Here is a 16,721-nt window from a genome sequence, read left to right as displayed (position 1 = left end):
GAGAGAATTGGGGGGTGCCCGGGAGGCACGGGCAGGGCGGCAGCGCCGGGGCGCCCCTGCCCCGTCCCAGCCCCGCGGCTCTTGCCCCGCGCCGGGCGACTCGCACTTCCGCGGGAGGCCACGGTGCACCCGGACTTACATGTGAGTGAGGTGCACTCACACGCAAGGCAGTGCCTGCCGGCCGCCCGCCGCCGCCCCTCGCCGGGACAGGGGTTCGCTCCAGCCGCGGCGCCGCAGCCTGGAGCCGGAGAGCCAGCGAGCGAGCGAGCGAGCCGCGCCGGGCCAGCCACCTGACGCAGCCCGCTCCGCGGTGCCGACGCGACTGAGTGTCCCCGCCGGCGAGCAGCGCTCCTCACCAGCCCGATGACGCCCCAGCCTCTTCAGAGGACCGACCCACCGCGGCGGCCCCTATAAACCGAAGGGGAAGCCGAAAAATCGGCCCGCCGGGGACGCGCCCAAACGGGCCGCCGCGCACCCTAGGGGTGCAGGCCGGAGTGGGGGTCGCAAGGGGGTGGTCGAGGGGCGCGGGCGGTGCGGGGGCCGGGGGCTGCGGGGCGCCCGAGGCGGTGGGCGCCGGACCCCGCCTCCCAGACCTGCCTCCCAATTTTCGGCGAGTGGTGTAGCCCTGGGCGGCGTGCAAAGTGTGCGACGGCGGCGCTTACCCCTGCTGCGCGCCTCCTTACCTCCAGCTTCCCGGTTAGCGCGCGCGGCGGCGGCCACCCACCCCTCCCTCCCGGCGGCGGCGGCGGCGGCGGCGCGTGCCCGCGGCGGAGGTAGGTGTCGGCGAGCCCAACGAATCGCGCGCCAGATCGGCTGGCCGGCGGTGCAATGTGCGCGCAAAAGTAGCGCTGCCCAGCGAGGCGGGCGCCGGCGGCGGGCGGGAGAGGCGAGCGGTGAGCAGCGCTGCGGAGCGGCGCCCCGGAGTCCTCCCGGGCGGGAGAGGCGCTGGGCCAGGGGTCCCGCTGTTCTGCGGCCGGGCGCGGGGAGCTCTGCAACAGATGGAAAAGTAGTTTATTGACCTCGAATGTGCCGGAGAGCTGTTTAAAACTCTGAACCCAAGTCGCAAGCCAAGAGGCCCGCTCCCTCGTCCCACACGAGGATGCGGCAGGGCGCACTGGGTGGAGAAGCGGGCCGCGCTCTCCAGGACGCGGCGGCCGCTCACTCTTCCTGGGACCTTGGCTGAGGCCTTGGCTGAGCCCCCTTAAGCTAGGCGGGTGTCTGCTCGGGTGCCCTTCATTCATTCATTCACTCAGTGCAAGTGCGGCCCACCTTGTGCCCAGGTGAGTCGGAGGCGCCTGGCCATGGACCGGAGACACAGCCACTGCCCCTGGCGGCCGACCCCCCGCTACAAAGTAACCGGGAACTCTCCCAACTAACTTTTTTGGACTTAGATACAGTCCGTGAGACTTCGGAAGTTTGGGGGATGAAAACGCAGAGGAGGAAATCTGTCTGCAAAGGGAAACACAGCAAAGACACCTAAGGCCCTGGGGTGACAGCTTCCTTCGGGGGCCTTGAGGAAGCCGTCTGTATCGCTTTAGAGTCTTTGAAAATGGAAAGACGCCGTTAACCGTTCCAGGGGACCGCTGAAACCCCCCCTTTGCCCAGTCTGCTCAACTCCGCGTAGGAAGAGGTGCAGCAGATGTGGGGGTGTCGCCCAGTATTTTTCTCGGCCCCATGAGGCACACCTTCTGCAAGCCCTCTCTGTATGCATCTGAAAGACGGCGGAGGGCAATTCAAAGTCGCCGGAGAACACTTGGAATTGAGAACAGGAAGCAAAATCCGCAGGCCAGACCCTCAGAACCTGCAGCTGTTACCTCGCCCGACTGGGGGCCCCGCCAACTTTCTCCAACTCTGCTGGAAAGTTGTCCTGCCTGCCCTACCCTGCTCGCACCCACATGAGCCAGGTCTCAATCCCACTTCGGATGTGGCCTCACCTTCCACACGAAAATACACCTTCCCTTGACGGAAGCGCGAAGGAACTACTGTTCCCCTAAACAAAAGCCGATAAAACATCAACCCGATTGACCGAACGTTCCCGCAAGCTACTCTGATGGTGAGGTCTCACCACCTGTGAGTCCATAGCTGTTTGCAGGGATCAGGACTCAATCATTCACCGGCTAGATTAGAAAAATACTTGAAAAGAGGGCCCAGGCTTTTATGTCTTTGTATATTAAATAAAAACCTCTTGGTTGAATTGGACTAATGGATTGTCATTTTTTAAAAAAATATGGTGAAGACGCAGGAGGAGGAGGAACAGGCCAGAAATTTTTGTTACGCTCCATTTGTTCAAAAGCATCTTCCTTCCTGCTTCTCATGTGGCAAAGTGCAAATACATTGTATTTAAGAGGAACAAGGTAAATAGTAACCAACGCAGCCCTGATACTTATGCCAGGAGCTACACGTTACTGCAGTAAATATAATGAAGAGTCTCCTTATTTGGAAATCCCTGAGTTGGGTCACCGTCTCCCCCCTTTTAGACAAACATCACACCTGAACTTTGAAAGGGGTGAAGCTGTCCCATGTCATATGCTGACACCCAGTCCAGGCAAAGGCACAATCAGGACTATTGTATAAAGCAAGGCCAGGCTTCAGTCATTTCCACTTCTAAGCTGGCAGGCCGTCCTTAAAAAATTTAAAAAAAAAAAAAAAATCTTTTTTTTGTTTCAGCGTAGGTTTCACCTATATTTTATTATGACCAACCACCAATGGACAAATAAAGCATTTACGTTGTAAATAACGCCAGCAGGTGGAAGCAAGGGTTTACAGGTAAGCAGATGACACTAAGAGCTCTGAAACACAAGCTCGTTTGTGGTCTGCTGGGCTTTCTGTTTTCACCCGACACAAAGTGAAAGATGAGAGTTTACTTAATTGGCGTGGGGAGCTGATACCGTCTACAGTTTTCGGTCTAGCATTTGACCTACCCGGACCTTAAAAGTTTTAGTTTTAAAAAAAAAAAAAGTCAGGTTTGGAGGCCACCATGCGTGACCTTTTCATATGAATTAGTAATTTATTTTAATAGGTTGTTACCATTTTAAGTGCACGGTGGTTTATGCTTTGAGAGTCGTGCAATCCGTTAGCATTATTCTTGGAACAGTCTAGACCCAGAGAGTTTTCCAGTGGAAGGGGCCTCTCATTTGGCTCGGGGAGAGATGGAAGTCGTGGAAATTCCAAGCTCCAGAGAGGGGCACGGGGCCAGAAGGTCCCGGGTGCCAAATGCCTAGGGAGGGCACGGGTCCCCAGCTCCAGGTGACTCGCTTCATGTCGAAGCCAGCAGGTTGGGACAGTAGCACACCCCTACCCGGAAACACCAGGTCACCTAGTGATACGCCTCGGCTACATACGGTGCCCCACGCTAGACCCAGGGACGGCCTAGCGCCAGACCTTTCCAGCAGTGCGCAGTTCACAACAGTGGATGGATTCCACGGCAGGCTTGCAACGCCGTGGTCACCGTTACGGGGGGGGGTGTTCCTTGGCTCCCGTGCACCCTCCTGTCTGAGTGAACGTGCCTCGTCTGCTGGAAGCCGTGGGCTCGCTGCAGCTTAGACTCTAGAAAACATTCTTGCACCTGACATAGTCATTGGGTTTTTGGACAAGGTGTTCTTCTCAGCCTTTCACTAGATGGGGTCACTGTGAGATTCCTGAGAAAATATAATTCTCCAAGAGCCCAGGGAAAATACTATTTTAATAACCGAGGACGTGGCAAATAGGTTGCCACTGAAACAGAACACTTAGCTGTCAGGTTGTAATGATAACGTCACAGCCCCTCAGTGGTGCACTCTGTCTTTAAAGCACATTTCGCACTCTGACTAGAATTACTGGAGTCATTTTTGCAAGTGAGTGTGACCCGGGGCCTATGCTGTACAGCTGCCGAAAGCAGGTATTCTAAAGAGCCTTCTCCTAGTCCCAGTTAATCCCTGCTAAGAAGGTTCTATCACTGAGGACCATAAAGTTCTTAGAAACCTAATTACCGAGAGCATCTTTTATCTTGTCATATTCACTAGGTGTCATAACACAAAGTAACCCTGAACTTGCATTCAAAACGAGACACGGTGTTCGGCTTCGGAAGACGCCGTTCAGAAGGCTCGCGATTAAGGAACAAACTCCATGGCCCCATGAAACTCCCTGATTGAATTTGCACCTGCCCATTCAAAGATAATCCATGTTTAATTCAGAACCTACTCTAATCCAACCAACACGTGGGAGCCAGTGGCCATCGCGTGGGGACCCAATTTCCTGAGCCAGTGGCTTTGAGACACCCATCAAACATCCTCAAACCCTGGTGCACAAAGGGAGGTGGCTGGGGGCTTTGGGGCCTTTCTGGATCTTCCCTGGCTCTGATGGGCAGACCCCACGGGAGAGAGGAACCTCCCGGTCCCCTGGGTGCCCCGTGCCTGAGGCCATTAGCGCCTTTCTTAGGACAGCCGCAGGAGCCCCAGAGGGAGCCGGAGGGGACTTTAACAAAGCCATGCTCTACCTTAAGAGGAGGAAGCAATACAATAGAGCGTAACTCTGGTCCTTGAAAAACAGCAAGAAAACCCCCTTAAACCTAAACAACGTGATACACACACGAGCCCCGAAAAGAGTCTAAATGCACCACTTGGATTGGGGGCTTCCTGACATCAACTGGAGGCCAACAGAACCACTTAGTGGCGACAGTCACTGGGAAAAGAAAAGGAAAAAAAAGACGGGAGAGTGTTACCCTCTACAGGAGGAACGGGAACATCCCTCTGCTAAAATATCTCTAAGTTCCCTTGGGAGGGAGGGGGACTTCATGAGGACGCAGGTAACGGAAACCCGTTGCTTAGGAGTTTTCATTTGGCCTCGAGGATGGAAACGCCTACAGGATGGGGGTGGGGGGAGCTCATGCAGGGAGGACGACTTAAAAATAGGTGTGGGTCCGCTTACTGTTAATTTACAAGATGCCGTGTCTAAATCACATTTTGATCCAACATCTTCCTAAACCAGTACCAACAGGAAAAACCAAAACACAGAGCAAGTGGGTGAAATCTCGAGAGTGCTGCAGTCCTGTCGGGACCTCTGCTGAGAAACGAAGCCCTCTTCTTGGGCTGATTTTAAAGATCTTGCTTTTTCCCGTGGCACTCAGTGCTTCAAATTGAGCCCCGTGTAATTGAGAGTTGAGAGAGCTAAGCACTGTGGACGAACCAGGGAATACATTTCCTCTCGTTAAATGCTGCTTTGTGTGTACCGACATACGCGGGAGGGGACGGCTAAATACAATGTTTACCTCTTGGGGCGTTTTTCCTTTACTTCCCCACCAACCACGAGTGGCTGACCACTTTCAGCTCGACAGGCTTGCGATGAGGTGCTGGCCTCCGTTCTGGACAAGTGAGGCTCTGACCGGGCTGTGGGTGTCACTTGCCTTCCTGGCTGAAGCCCCCTGTCTAAACCCACTCCAAACCCACTCCCATTTGCTGTTGGTCAACCCGGAATTAAGCAATTAATGTGACAATCATTAGTCACACGTTTCACGTACCCAGAAATGTCGGTACCTTTTCATCGTTTTTGTGTTTGGCCCACACACACTGAAATTGAAATTGACGAACGTGTAATTACAGTTTGCTCCACTTTCCTCCCTGAGTTTCTGGTTTGGGGGGGCGGTGGGGGCACAAAGACCTGGCCCCCAGAGAGGCCTCCTCCTTTGCACATGGCTGCACATAAGGGCCCCCCACTTTCCATGTAGCCTCTATTTGGTCAAAATCCAGTGTTTGCCGGGGAGCTCAGAGGCTGCCCTTCAGCCCCTCCCTGGGCAGTTTACCGAGGGGCCTGGTGGCATTCACAGCAGTCTCCCCAGCCTGGCACAAAAGCCCACGCAACTCGGCGGAGCCTAGATGGCACTGTGGCTTTCTAAAGTCTCTGCTGACCTCTGGAAATTATGAGGAAGGAAGAGCGGTCCAGCCAAAGCATCAGGCGTTTGCAGTCAGTCTGGGGGACGAAAAGGGGATGTTTTCATGAGCCACAGCCTGGGGTCCCTGCCTGCCGCCCAGAACTGGAAAAGCCGCCTCTGCCTGCTTTCTAGAACATTCCTGCCGCTTTCTTGGACATTCCTGTCTCTCAGCCGCCAAAGTCTCTACTACCTTCTCAGATTACGGCTCCTTTTGTGCTAATTACACCAAAAAAATCGAAAGAATGTCGCTGACTTTACAAAGAACACAAAGCAGGCTTGCTTGAAAACCTAAATATAGCCAATTCCTTTTAGAAGGCAAGGCAGACAGACAACTCAGCTTTCAAACGATGTGTGCTACGTGGAGTAATTGCAGATGGACAATTCATTTATGAAGGCCCAGGTGACAGAAGGGTTCGGCTATTGGGAGGACAACTTTGAAATGTGTGTCGCTTTGCGGGCCATTTACATAAAAAGAGAAGATCTGACTCACGATGGAACCCCCCCCCCCCACCTAATTGTAAATTTAGACTTGCCAACCATGGCAGGGCTCAGAGAAGCTACCAGGAAAAGAGAAAAGACACAGAATGCCAATGAGTACAAAGGCTATGTACTCTGCAGGTGAAAAGAGAAATGAAATGAAAAGACAGAATACGCGGATGCGGTCTTGGCAGCCCCTGTTCTCCGTTACACAAGAAACGGTTTTTTAAAGACGGGATCGGAAAGCGAGGGCTGCTGGCCAAGAAAATTACGGATGACACCTCATCCCTCCTTCTATGAAATCCGCTAAGGGTTAACAGGTGAACAGTAGCTGCTTGGAAGGATTTATTTTTCTAAGGAACATTAAATACTGAATTGCTCATGCCGAAATAACGCTCCAGTTGTGACCCTCAGGGCTGGATTTTTGGACACCGGCTCAAGAGACAGGTGTACTCCATGGATGCCCAGCTTGGCTGGAATTGTGATGCCTAACTCAATCCCCCTTCCCCCCATTAATTGGGGGGGACCCTGGAGCCAGGCAGGAAAGGGCCTTTCGCCTCAGAAGACCACATGTGCCCAGCCGGTCCTCAAAAAGGTCGGCCTTGGGGGAGAATGGAGTCACCTCTTCCCGAACAGAAAACAAGAAAATCAGGACCAACCTCAGAAGGCAGAGGACAAGGCACGGGGGAGCCAAGAGGTCCGATCAGGACCAAACCCCTCTGGGTTTTCGGGCAAACGGATCTGTCCAATAATCGGCTCTTGGAGGATTTTAGCAATCGAAGCCAGCCTGGGATTCTAGGAAATGTGTCACCAAAATTGGTATTATGAAAGGAAGTGGCACAAAGCTAGAAATGCAGTCTAATCTGTAAATACTAATTAGACCTATTTTTATCCCAGGGTTGCAGTGACCTAACACTAAGAAGGAAAAACTCTAGAAAACCAGCCCTTCACGTGGGCACGGCATGAAGTCCTTAGGTCTGGGAGTCACAGCGCAAAGCCCCTTCCTCCGACCCCAGGTGAGAAATCAGCAGGTGCTCAATGAAAGGAGCCGGATTTTGAGGGGCTCTGACAGCTGTGGAGGACGGCCAGTGAAGCTATAGAACAAACCAACCCTGGGAGCTCTGGTGTCGCATCGGCCGGTGCGCGGGCACCTCTGAGATGCCAAAGACGGGCCTGAGCAAAGCGTCACAGGGTGTCCCGGTCTGCAGAGGGGAGGAAGGAGGAGCCCAGACGAATCTCTCCTCAGTCCGTCCCACCAACCGCAAAGACCCCAGGTCCCTATCTTCTGGCAAGATGGTGCCATCGGCTGATGGACAGAGAACCCCCTCCAGAGGTGACGCATCTCCCATTTGGGGGGCTGGTTCCCATGAGGATGCTTCTCACTAAAATGATACCGGAAGGCATCGACCACCTTGAAGCAGCAGGAGGTGTCCTGCTTCCTTACTCTGCAAAGACCAGAGTACCAGGATTTTTTCATAATTGGCTCCTTCGAACAGCCTTGCTGTGAAAGAACCTTCAAGGGACACTGGTATAAAGCAGAGTCGGACCCAAAGACATCTAATGTGCAAATGAAATGGAGACTCTACTTACTCATAACCATTAGAAGCATCTCAAAGTCTAGAAAAACTAGATCTCAAGTTCCTATCATGTGTTATTTTGAGCACACGCCTCATGGGGGCGCCCCAGAGCAGGGTAATTGAAAGTCACTCTCGGCCTTAAAAGTGAACTTCTTAACTGGTTTTCTATTAATTCAATCAGTAACTAGTCTAAACACATCTATTAATTGAATCAGTAACTAGTCTAAACACATCATTTCAAAGAGGCCCCAGGAGTTGGTTAGATGCAAAATGTGAACACAAAAACCAAAACACCAGACTGTGGCCTAAGCAGTATGATCCCAAGGACACCTACTGTTTTCATCTTAGATGTGAAACTTCTACAGGTCATTCACCTTGCAGAGTCTTACAGGTGTTCAATCAAGGTCCTCCTCAACCTGACAGAACCACCTGTCCCCTAGACGTACTGAGGGTGCGGAAGGCAGAGGGGGGGCCCTTGGTCAAAGATAAAAAAGAGCAAGAATTAGAGAAGAGAAAACTCAAGACTAGAACTCTACAGCAAACATGTAGTTTCTAAAAAATGGATGCCAAGTAGAAGAGATACTGAGGGAAAAATATATGTGTAATGTCTGCAAAACTACCAAAAAAATGTTATTAGCAGCACGAAAACCCCACAGAAACAAACAAAAGGCACCCTAATTTATAATAAGGGGACCCTGCCTCAGCCTTCCTCCCAACACCTGATGCGTCTATGCGGTCACCCAGCGGTCACGCTCTCCCTTCAGAGACGTGACATTGATCGGGCATTGGTAGAAACTCTGGTCTCTGCGAGGGAAAGGGACCGGGAGGGGATTTTTCAAAAAGAAGCAAATCATGCCTCCCTCCTTTTTTTTTTTTTTTTTCTCCTTTTCCTACAAAAGCACCTCTTCGCATCCTTACTCCTCACTGGTTACAGCCGAGGACAAAAGGAGGGCAGGTGGCTTCAGCCCCCTCTCCCTTCTAAGATGGCTGCAGGCACCTGCCCGGTCCCGAGCCTGACAAGGACGCTGCGGCGGGCCGAGGCAGGCGGATTCCCCTCTGCAGGCCTCTCCTTCCCTGCACCTGCCCGTAAGGACCGGCTTGCTCCCCGTCCCCACCGCCCCGCTGCAGCGCGCTCCAGTCGCGGCCACGGCAGGGAGAGCCAGAGGGCCCAGTACCTTCGTCCGCCCCCCACCCCCAACCCCTTGGAGCACAGGCCTGTCCCCTCAGATGCCTAAGAGGTGACCCACGGTGCTGGGGCTGCATGGGGGGTCAGGGCAGGTGGGTGGATGAGCTGACTCCCCATGTCAGACAGACTGCCTATCTGTGGACAAAAGAACCAGATGCTTTTTTCAAGATTGAACTTTTGACCACATGGATTGGATGCCTCGGTGTCAAGAAGATAAAAACTCAAGTCAGAAAGGTCAGCAGAAGAGGAATCTGTGGGGGACGAAAGAGCCCCGCCACAGTAGGAAGCGGTCCCTTTGGCCAGCCACGAAAATCCGAGGTTTTCAGGTTGGGCTAAAGGACTCAAAATCTGCCAGAGCGAAGCCATGGCATTAAGAATGGGTTTTTTAAAAGGTCGTGTCGTTCCTATTTATTTGGCTTTGCTGCCGCCAGACAGGGGCTTGGAGCCCTCTTTTTTCGCACTCTGTAAAATGTAAATGGTCTGAGTTAAGAAGCCATCTCATCTTAACCAGTGTTAATTCTGACGTGAAAAATGAGACCACGGCCTCAGACAGGACAACGACCCTCCTCCTGGCTCTCAAAGCGCCTCTTTATTTCGGAGAGAGGACAGACGCCTCACTTTCCTGATGCCGACGCTGAAAAAATACAGCCTCCTAACGCGGGCGGCTGTGACCCCCCAGACTCAGCAAAAGCGTCTGTGTCTTATTTGTCTTTTTTTTTTTTCCTTCCAAACGAAAATCCCTCTAAAACAGCACAGAGCCCCTTCAGTCCTAAGTTACGATGCTGCTCCTGCCTCTTTCTCCTTCCCGACCTAACTGCCAGCCCCTCACATTGTTGTTCAAGCAGAGAAGGGAAAACGGGGAAGGGTTTTCCCCTCATGTTTCCTCTTCCACCGGTCCACCGAAACCAGCACCATCACGGTCCCTCCTTCTCTGCAGCAGACACACAGAGTCGCCCTGCGTCTAGATAAAGCATCTGCCTTGCGGCTGGGCTCAGATGGGGACACTGCAGTTGTCCTAGAGAAGGGAGCCATCTCGGTGGCCCCGCAGGACCGCCCTCCCGTCCCAGGACCACTGCCCCCCCATCAGATCCTGCGGATGCTGCATTGTGCTGCGAAGCCTCTCGGCAAACGCAGGAAACAAAGTGGTTTCACTCGTACCCGCCCATCACTCACCTCCCACAAAGCCCCAAGTCCCTGCTGTTTCATTACCCACTGCCCATTCATAATCACCCGCCCCTGAGGTGTCCCTAGCCGTGTGACAACGAGGGCAGGGGACCCCGGAGAAATCGCGGGCTGTGTGGCAGAACTTGCCACACAGGGAGCCTCCGTGGGCAGGGGGAGAGCAGTGCCCCTGGGTGTTTTCCTGCAAGGCTGCGTGAACCTCTCAGCTGCGACGTCATTTTTAACAGAGACGTTGGGTCACTGAGCTACACAAAAGCTGCCACCGAGATGAGCAGGTTGAGCCCACCTCCCTTGTCTGGGGGGGTCTGGGCCAGAGGCTCTCAGGCAGCCGGCTCTTGGCGTTTCCAGGGCAGGAGAGAGCCCTGCAACGGACAGTGGAGCTGAGGGCGGCAGATCATGCATCTTCTGTGCCTTTTGCCTCCCCCGCCTCTGCCCCTCCAGCCCCGGCGACCCGTGGGGACCCCAGGGTGCATGTTGCTGCTCTCTTGCTCACATCCCCCAATCCCAGGAGCTAAGGCTGCTCTCTTGCTCACATCCCCCAATCCCAGGAGCTAAGGCTGCTCTCAGCTGTGACTGTAGAATCCACCTTTATTTTTCTCCTAATGCTGCCAGCCTGAATCCCAGGGCCGCCTTCAGGGGCTGTTCAACTCATGGGGCCAGAGGGGCGGCTTCCTGTAGGCTCAGTGCCTAAGGTCAAGGCTGGGATGACAGACGAGCCCGGGCGGTGGAAGGGAAACCGGGCCCTGTGCCTGACTCTCGCCTGGGCTGAACGCAGCCGACCACATCTGCCTCTCCAGCTCTCTTCCCGTCGCTAAGACACTGCCCCTGCCTTCATCACAGCAGCCCCAGGCCTGCAGGGCTCGCCCTGGCCTCCTCTGCAGCTGCGAGGTCCTTGAACATCCATTTGAACCAAGCACCTGACTTGAAAAAAAAACAACAACCCACCCCCATTGTCAGCAATGACACGCACGAGCACCGAAAACCTCTCGGCTGCCTTCAAAGCCGGTGGAGCAGAACGCAAGCTGGACTCCCCCTCGGCCTGCACCCAGCAGCTGCCTGAGTCCTGCCTTATGGACTCTTCCTATTCTGGGCTCGCCCCCCCACGCCCCCTACAAGCAGCAGCACTGGACCCGCAGCACTGGTGCCCCTGCGCGGGGAGGGGGCTTGGCTCCCTCCCTAAGTGTATCTGTCACCCGCGGTGACAGCCTGCTCCGAAGCCAAGCTCCATAAGCTACCATCCGTCTCCTCTTTCAGAGCCCCCTTCCCCCCCACCTCAAGCCTCCTCCGTACAAACCGAAAAACATCTTGTTCTTTCATTATAATTAAAGTGCTGTCAGGGAAAATGGCTGATTTTTGCCGCAGCTGAAATGACCCTCTGCTTCCCTCTCCTCCCACCTGCGCAAGTGGTCCTTTCTCTGCCTGAACGCAGGCCCTGTGGGGATGGAAACGGTGGCTGGAAGCGGAGGGTGCTAAGCAGAAGCCTAAGCTGGGGAAGGTGGGGAGGGATGGGTGTCTGGGGAGCCGGCCTCTGCGGCAGCAGCGAGGGCCCGGGGCCCGGGTCGCGCGGAGCCCTCTCCTCCTGCGGCAAAAGGCTGCATCACCGCTGCTCCACCCACGCCAGGCTGCCCGTTCCCAGTCACTGTCAGGGGTCGCGAATTCAGCAACGTCTGGAGGTCGATCCTCCCGCTGACTTATCTAAGGGGCAGGAGGAAGCCGCTTGGAAGGAAGTAAACAGGTTCTGGACCTGGGAAGATAAAAATCCAAGCGCCGGCCTCGCTCAGAGGGAAAGCCCGGCTGCATATTTAATGTCCTCGCCGGCCTGCGTGTTTGTGTTGGAAAGAAAGCTGGAACTTACACGCATAATAAAAGCCCCCCCCCCGCCCCCCCCCCACCCCGCGGGCTGGGAGCCCCTGGGTGACACTCCCGCCTGTGGCCGCCACGCAGGGCCCAGGGCTCTCTCCCCGGTCCTGGTCATGGCACCTCGTCTCCTCTTGGGAGAACGTGGCTCTGTCCTGTTTGCTACCAGACAACGTTCTGCAGAGGCCCTTTCAGGTAGAGACTGTGTTTGTGCTTCAGGAGAAAAAGTGCGGTGGGGGGGGGAGACCAAAAACAAAAAGGAAAGGAACCCAGGCCCTGAGTCGTTCTGAGCTGTGCCCTTGGAATCCATGACATCTATTCAAACACGCATCATGTGAACAATTCATAATATTCATCCCAGCCTTCAACTAGTTCGATTTTAAGGAAACATGTCAGGAGCTTTCAAAATTAGCTTAATTTCCTCTTCCTAAATATCATGCATCTTGGAAAGGCCCCTTTAGAGTTTCACTGGGGAGTGTAATTGGCAGGCTTCCGGGTTTCCAGAAGGGTATGCTAATATCTGGCAACTCCGAATGGCAATCCAGGCCTCCCTCAATTGAATCATTAGTTGTTAATGCACCTCTGAGTAACTCCAAGCTCAGGTGTGAAGCCAACCCAAGTATCACTAAGCACCACTTTCTCCTCGGGCTGCGACGCGGGATGGTGGGGCTGTTTATGTAACAAGCCAGCAACAAGCTGGGCTCTGCTGCTTCATTATTTGCCGGCCTGGCCTCATGCCTCCTTGCTCTCTTCTCCCCACCACCCCCGACTTTTTTTTTTCCTCCTTTTTTCAAGAAAGCAAAGCAGCTGTATAGGACTCAGATCTTTTATTTCCTGACTATTCTGTGTGTCAGAGCAGTGGACGATGGAGAAAAACGCGGGGCTTGTTATTACCGGCCTGAGCCGGAGTGAGTCAGGCACCGAAGCTTCGATCTGGACCTGACTCTGCCACCGGGGCCCCCTCCCGCCGCTGCCGCCACCGCTGCCCATCGGTACCTGGGGGGTGGGGGGTCCCGGGCTCAGGGGGCGGGGGGGCCGACTGCCCAGAGCCCCCTCCCGGTCCCCCCGAGCGCTTCTGGTTAGAATGCTGCTGCACTATTAAAAATGGGGCCCTCTCAGCCTTCTGGCCTCAGAGAGCCCTTTATTAAAATGCAAATGTCCCTTAAGGGGAGCCCCACAGCCGCTGCCAGCTAATGGGATTAAGTGAACAGAACACAGCCACCTGCAGGGAGGTGAGGAGGCCTGGCCAGACCCCCTCTCGGAGGTGCCCGGCCCCAGGTCTCGGGTCGGGGACCCTGCGGCCGCCCGGCGGGGGTCGGCGCAATTTCCTGCGCCTCGTGGCCCCACGGCTTTCAAATCACTTCCCCAGGACGGCCGTCGCTTTCAAGGCATCGGACACAGGGGTCCGGACTCGGGAGGGCCTGGGGCTGGCGGAGGGAGGCAATCGCACAGAACTAATTCGTTTACAGAGGCAGCCTCTGTGATAAAGTGACTTGGCAAACGCACTTCTCTGAGCGGGTAAACAAGCTCCACTTCTCGTCCTGAAAATGGGTCTCCCTCGCCGCTCAGGTGAGGACGGTGGGAAGGCCGCACCCGCGCCGCCGCCGGGACCCGCGGGGCCGAGAGCCAGTCCCCGCCTCTGAGCGCGGCGTCACGGAGGCGCCCTCGTCGGTGGCCGACCCCAGACCCTCCCAACCCGTCTGGGACTCACGGACTTTCTAGAGTCGCCCGTCGGATGCCGAGCCCCGAGGAGGCGGCTCCCGAGGGCCAGGGAGAGGCGACTGGAAAGCCAGGATTCAGTTCTGCAGCTAAAGGGCAATTTTCTCTCCACCACGACGGGGAATTAATTACACTACTTGAATATCGACTATCTCTATTTGCATTAGAAAAAAAGGCTCAGGGCTCAGGATCTAAGACCGGGGGCAGCTCGGATCCAAGACAGAGGACGGAAACTAAGATGGAGGGAAGGCCAGGATCTAAGAGGGAGGATGGAAACCAAGATGGAGGGCAGGCCAGGACCTAAGATGGAGGATGGAAACTAAGATGAAGGGAAGGCCAGGACCTAAGATGGAGGATGGAAACTAAGATGGAGGGCAGGCCAGGACCTAAGATGGAGGATGGAAACTAAGATGGAGGGCAGGCCAGGACCTAAGATGGAGGACGGAAACTAAGATGGAGGGAAGGCCAGGACCTAAGATGGAGGATGGAAACTAAGATGGAGGGAAGGCCAGGACCTAAGATGGAGGATGGAAACTAAGATGGGGGGCAGGCCAGGATCTAAGATGGAGGATGGAAACTAAGATGGAGGGCAGACCAGGACCTAAGATGGAGGACGGAAACTAAGATGGAGGGCAGGCCAGGATCTAAGATGGAGGATGGAAACTAAGATGGAGGGAAGGCCAGGACCTAAGATGGAGGACGTAAACTAAGATGGAGGGAAGGCCAGGATCTAAGAGGGAGGATGGAAACTAAGATGGAGGGCAGGCCAGGACCTAAGATGGAGGACAGAAACTAAGATGAAGGGAAGGCCAGGATCTAAGAGGGAGGAGGGAAACTTAGATGGAGGGAAGGCCAGGACCTAAGAGGGAGGCCTAGAACCAAGGTGGAGGGAAGGCCAGGAGCTATAGATGGAGGATGGAAACCAAGATGGAGGGAGGCCTAGAACCAAGGTGGAGGGAAGGCCAGGAGCTAAGATGGAGGATGGAAACCAAGATGGAGGGAAGGCCAGGACCTAAGAGGGAGGACGGAAACCAAGATGGAGGGAAGGCCAGGATCTAAGATGGAGGACGGAAACCAAGATGGAGGGAAGGCCAGGAGCTAAGATGGAGGACGGAAACCAAGATGGAGGGAAGGCCAGGAGCTAAGATGGAGGATGGAAACCAAGATGGAGGGAAGGCCAGGAGCTAAGATGGAGGACGGAAACTAAGATGGAGGGCAGGCCAGGACCTAAGAGGGAGGAGGGAAACCAAGATGGAGGGAAGGCCAGGAGCTAAGATGGAGGACGGAAACTAAGATGGAGGGAAGGCCAGGACCTAAGAGGGAGGATGGAAACTAAGATGGAGGGAAGGCCAGGAGCTAAGATGGAGGACGGAAACTAAGATGGAGGGAAGGCCAGGACCTAAGAGGGAGGATGGAAACCAAGATGGAGGGAAGGCCAGGACCTAAGAGGGAGGATGGAAACCAAGATGGAGGGAAGGCCAGGACCTAAGAGGGAGGATGGAAACCAAGATGGAGGGAAGGCCAGGACCTAAGATGGAGGACGGAAACCAAGATGGAGGGCAGGCCAGGACCTAAGAGGGAGGATGGAAACCAAGATGGAGGGAAGGCCAGGATCTAAGATGGAGGACGGAAACCAAGATGGAGGGAAGGCCAGGACCTAAGATGGAGGACGGAAACCAAGATGGAGGGCAGGCCAGGACCTAAGAGGGAGGATGGAAACCAAGATGGAGGGAAGGCCAGGATCTAAGATGGAGGACGGAAACCAAGATGGAGGGAAGGCCAGGAGCTAAGATGGAGGATGGAAACCAAGATGGAGGGAAGGCCAGGAGCTAAGATGGAGGATGGAAACCAAGATGGAGGGAAGGCCAGGAGCTAAGATGGAGGACGGAAACTAAGATGGAGGGCAGGCCAGGACCTAAGAGGGAGGATGGAAACCAAGATGGAGGGAAGGCCAGGAGCTAAGATGGAGGACGGAAACTAAGATGGAGGGAAGGCCAGGACCTAAGAGGGAGGATGGAAACTAAGATGGAGGGAAGGCCAGGAGCTAAGATGGAGGATGGAAACCAAGATGGAGGGAAGGCCAGGAGCTAAGATGGAGGATGGAAACCAAGATGGAGGGAAGGCCAGGAGCTAAGATGGAGGACGGAAACTAAGATGGAGGGCAGGCCAGGACCTAAGAGGGAGGATGGAAACCAAGATGGAGGGCAGGCCAGGATCTAAGATGGAGGACGGAAACTAAGATGGAGGGAAGGCCAGGACCTAAGAGGGAGGATGGAAACCAAGATGGAGGGCAGGCCAGAGCTAAGATGGAGGAGGGAAACTAAGATGGAAGCCTCCACAGTACATCAGGAGCCCTGACTGCAAACTACAGACAGCATTTTCCCATCCCATCCTTCGCACAAATCCTACGTACAGAGAGAGGACCCTCAGTTTGGGTGGACACGTTGGGGGCCACCCCCAGGAGCAATTTCCGCCCTGGAAGACCCTGGTCCCTCCGCGGGCCAGCCCAGCCTCGGAAGCCAGCGAGCCTCCGCCAGGGGCCGCGAGGGAGTCCCAGCGGGTGAGCCTGTCTCGACACAGCCCCTGGGTTCTCCCCGGCAGATCCCTGGGTTTTCTGCAGTCTCGTTACCGGGACGCGACGCTTCTACAAAACCCCCGATTTGGTTTGCTCGACTGGGCCGGAGGCGTGTTGGGAGGCTGCTGAGGTCTGTTTTTTGACGATGGTTCCGTCCCGTCTGAGCTCCCAAGTCTAGTCCCTATTTAGTCACCCGGTGGAGACCACCCACTGTCTTCAACTTCCCTGTAAAACCCACCAAAG

General features: G+C 55.0%; 1 protein-coding gene and 1 pseudogene across 12 annotated transcripts in view; one reads left to right on the top strand and one right to left on the bottom strand.

Annotated features, from left to right (window-relative positions):
- GNAS (GNAS complex locus) overlaps window positions 1-16,721 on the bottom strand; it is a 78,956-nt gene that overhangs the window by 20,629 nt on the left and 41,606 nt on the right. For 3 of the 12 annotated variants that reach the window (NR_033291.2, NR_073434.1, NR_033292.2), the window contains 1 exon segment: window positions 140-368. The gene's annotated coding sequence lies outside the window, so the exon portion shown is untranslated. 12 annotated transcript variants of the gene reach the window in all.
- LOC146395410 (uncharacterized) lies at window positions 371-15,645 on the top strand (annotated as a pseudogene).

The sequence above is a fragment of the Sus scrofa genome, chromosome 17, assembly GCF_054392235.1.
Source record: "Sus scrofa isolate SSC_HxYL_T2T_F1_AM1 chromosome 17, Sscrofa_HxYL_maternal_Yorkshire_Landrace_v2.0, whole genome shotgun sequence".
NCBI lineage: Eukaryota > Metazoa > Chordata > Mammalia > Artiodactyla > Suidae > Sus > Sus scrofa.
This window is presented reverse-complemented; position numbering and strand designations above follow the sequence as displayed.